At 56.9% G+C, this 4,252-nt stretch overlaps 1 pseudogene; it reads left to right on the forward strand.

Moving 5' to 3' along the window:
• The first annotated feature begins 593 nt into the window (after positions 1-593).
• On the forward strand, positions 594-3,971 carry LOC146175337 (uncharacterized; annotated as a pseudogene).
• Positions 3,972-4,252: the final 281 nt, after the last annotated feature.

Consider the following 4,252-nt stretch of genomic DNA (forward strand, 5'->3'; position numbering starts at 1 on the left):
GACAATGGAGAGAATCGAAAAACAGGACGACAGACTCGACCGTCTCGAGGCGATCAGCAAGGTAACCAACGAAAGCCTTACTGCGCTCGCGCAAACGATTCAGCACATGACAACGAACATACAGAGCACGATCCAGAACATGATGGCGCAAACGCAAGCACAGCTGCTGACGCAGATACAGGCACAAATACAAGGTATGGAAGCACAGATCATCGCCAAACTGCAGCAGTCATGGACGGGACAGCACGTACAGCAACATCCACACCACCAGTGAGAGACCTCTTGGTCTAGCACTGGAACTGCAACGGCTTTACCGGCAAGAGAGCGGTGCTGCAGCAACACTTGCAGCAACTAACGAGGAAACCAGACGTCATAATGATTCAAGAAACACACAGCGAAGAGACGCCGAGACTGCCGGGCTACCGGTCGCACGACAGCCCGCCGAGCAAAAGGGACACGTCCAAGGGCAAGGGCAGAGGGTTCTGCACCTTCGTTAGGAAAGGGATCACCTTCGTGGAACACGAAATGATCGGCAGAAGCGCCATTGAACACTGCACGGTGGAAGTAATCACGGGCAAGGAGAGGAAGGAGAGCACTTTCCTGGTGAACGTCTACAGCAATCCGTCCCACGGACAACAGAAATTCAAGGCACTGCTCCACAAGGCAACTTCAGTCGCGGGGAGCAATACGCTCGTAGTGTGCGGAGACTTTAACGCTCCGAGCCAAGACTGGGGCTACCACAGAACGACGGTCAAGGGGAGAGAGCTGATGCAAGACGCCACCGACGTCGGACTGAACCTAATCACGGATCCGGCCTTTCCCACCAGGATCGGCACATCTGTTACGAGAGACACAACTCCGGACCTTGCCTTCGTCAAAACTGACGGAGGATCAAGAGAAGCGAAATGGAGAAACACGGGCCAAGAGCTGGACAGCGATCACTACATCGTGGAGGTCGTCGTACCGCTCGAAGGCCAAGGCAACACCGGCATAAGGAAGCATCGCATTACGGACTGGGACGCCTTTCGAAAGGCGCTACCCGCGGTGCAAGTGGACATTACGGACATCGAGCAATGGGCGGCCAACGTCGTTGAGACGACGGAAGGAGCCACCAAAGAGCTAGAGACGGACGGACGGATAGACAAGATGGACAGTCGGCTGGCCCACCTGATAGAAGCCAAGCAGTCCATAAAGGCGAGGTGGCAGAAGCGACGAACCAACCGAAGTCTAAGGAAGACGATCGCCGAGCTCAACAGGCAGATCGAGGTCCACTGCAGGGTACTATGCACCCAACAGTGGAACGAGGCCTGCAACGAAGCCGACGGACAGATGCACAAGGGCAAGACGTGGAACATGCTGCGGCACCTCCTCGACGAAACCAAGACCAAGGGCCACCAACACAACAACCTGGCCAGGATCCTACACAAGGCAATCTGCGAACACGGGGAAGACGAGGTCAAGCGGCGCTTAGACGCCAAGTACCTGCCGACCACCCCCACGGAAAGACACCCGGATTACCAAGGCAAAGAGAACGAGACGCTAGATCGCGACATCCAGACCTGGGAAGTCAGAGTTGCCCTGCAGGATCTCAATGGAAGGTCTGCCGCGGGTCCCGATCGAGTGACCAACAGAGCGCTCAAGAACCTCAACGAAGCGGCCATCGAAACGCTCACGAACTTCTACAAGTGCTGGCAAGAAGGAAGGCTACCCAAGCAATGGAAAGCAGCCAAGACGATCCTCATCCCCAAGCCTGGCAGGCCGCCCAACATAGAGAACCTCAGGCCGATCTCGCTCACTTCGTGCGTGGGAAAGGTCCTCGAGCACGTTCTCATGAACAGGTGGCAGCGTTACCTGGAAGAATCGGAGTTTTACCCAAATTCCATCATCGGGTTTCGGAACAAACTCGGGACGCAAGACGCCATGATCTTACTGAAGAACGAGATCATCGACGATACGACGGGCACCAAGGACAACAGAGCCGTACTCGGGCTGGACTTGCAGAGCGCCTTTGATAAAGTGAGGCACTCTGCTATCCTGGCCCAAGTATCCAGGCTAAACATGGGCAGGAGGACATACCAGTACATCAAAGACTTCCTGACGGAACGGACCACCGAAATCTGTGCGGGAGACCTGCAGCTCGAAGAGAAGAAGCTGGGCAGCGTCGGAACTCCGCAGGGGTCGGTAATCTCCCCGCTACTTTTCAACCTTGTGATGATCGGGGTAGCCACCCGGCTAGAAAGAGTAGCGGGAGTCCGGCACACCATCTATGTCGACGGCGTTACGCTATGGGCACCGGGAGGAAGCGACGGACACATCGAGACAACGCTGCAAGAAGCGGTCAACGCCATCGAGCAGCAGCTGGACGGGTCTGGACTCGTTTGCTCTCCGGCCAAGTCAGAACTGCTGGTGATTCCCCCGAAAGGATCGGGCAGGAAAAGAAAGAATATGGAAGTCAAGTACGAGCGTCCCAAGATCACGGTCAAGACGGCGGGAGGACAAGTAATACCGGAGGTCGAGAAGATTCGAGTACTCGGGCTGCTCATCCAGCGAAACCGAGCCAACGGTGAAACGGTCAACAAGCTCGCGGGCAAAGCGGCTGCGGCAATGAGACTCATCAAGAGGGTGTCCAACAGAAAAGCGGGGATGAAGGAGGAGAACCTGACTAGGCTCGTTCAATCCTTCGCAGTCAGCCACATAACGTACGTGGCCGCCTTCCACAACTGGAGGCCGAGTGAACGTAACAAGATAGACGCCACCATACGCAAGGCGTACAAGGCGGCACTCGGTCTCCTCGGGGGCACGAGCACCGAAAAATTCATGGCGCTGGGAGTCCACAACACGCTGGACGAAATAGCCGAAGCACAGAGAACGGCGCAACTCGAGCGTCTCTCTGAAACGAGAACCGGAAGACAGATACTGCGGGACCTTGGCCTCGAACCGAGGGAAGGCAAGCAGCAGAAAGACGTACCTATACCAGATAGCATCAACAGAAAGCTCAAGGTCTTCCCGATCCCGAAGAACGTGAACCCCGAGCACGACAGGGAGCGGAGGTTGGCGAGGGCCAGGGCTCTCGTAGACCTCCACGCCAGAGAAGAAGGCGCCGCCTACGTGGACGCGGCGCAGTATCAAGGGAACACCGACGCATACGCGGAGGTGGTTGTCGGGGCATCGACGGGTGCAACGAAGACCGCGGTGAGCGTCCGGACTCGAGAAGCGCACCGGCCATCGCCTTGGCCGTTTCCGACCCCGGATGCACTACAGTGTTGTGTGACTCTAGAACGGCAGTGAAGAACTACGCCAAGGGTAGGGTATGTAGTGAGGCCGCGCGCATACTGCGCAAGGCCGAAGACATCGGACGCAAAAGTCCTGTGGTGATCAAGTGGTTTCCGGCCCACATGGGCAGTGACGTGTCGGAACGCGGAAACGTGAACCAGAACGAGACGGCCAACTCGGCCGCGCGAGGACTAACCAACCGCGCGGCTGCAAGCACGGCCGACTCGGAGTCTTGGTCGCGGCGCAGTGCCAAGGACAAGATGACCACCTTCAACGAAATAGTGAAATGGTACAGACTGAACAGACAGACTATGCCGCCACCTCACCCGGGGCTTACCTGGAAGGAGGCAGTGTTATACAGACAGTTACAGACGGGGTCCCTGCTCACCCCGGTGCTAGCTAAGCACATGTGTCCGAGTGTGCACGCGAGCGGCATGTGTAGACTGTGCGCGAAGGAGAGAGCCACCGCGGCTCACATCCTTTGGGACTGTAGCATAAATCCGCGCGAAGCCAGCGAGAAGACGACGATCCCGCCGCAGCTAGAGGCTGCAACGAGGAACTGTGATCAAGAGACACAACTCAAGGCCATCCAGCAGGTCTCGGCAGCTCTAGAGAGGCAGCGACCGAGCGAAACCGAGGAGAAGGGGGGCAGCACCCCCAAGAAGGGGGCGGCGGCCCTCTCGAACCCGCGGAAGTAGCGAGGGACGTAACAAGACCTCAAGGAGCACAACGCACGAGACTGACGTAGTGGCCGCGTCGCGGTAAAAGCTTGTCCTCCCTGCTTGGAGGGAGCCTAACCGATTCTGCAGGCATTTTAAATAAAAGTTGTTCTCTCTCTCTCACTCATTTAGTGACTTCAGTGGTCTCGTGCTATGCTTCGACTACTACGGATGTGAACAAGAATAAAAATAAGCGCAAGGGCGGCGAGAAAGACTGCCACAATCACGAAGGAAACCTAAGCGTACCGCTTGCTGGGAGG

This window comes from Amblyomma maculatum, chromosome 11 (assembly GCF_055883805.1).
Source record: "Amblyomma maculatum isolate TAMU_Amacu chromosome 11, ASM5588380v1, whole genome shotgun sequence".
NCBI lineage: Eukaryota > Metazoa > Arthropoda > Arachnida > Ixodida > Ixodidae > Amblyomma > Amblyomma maculatum.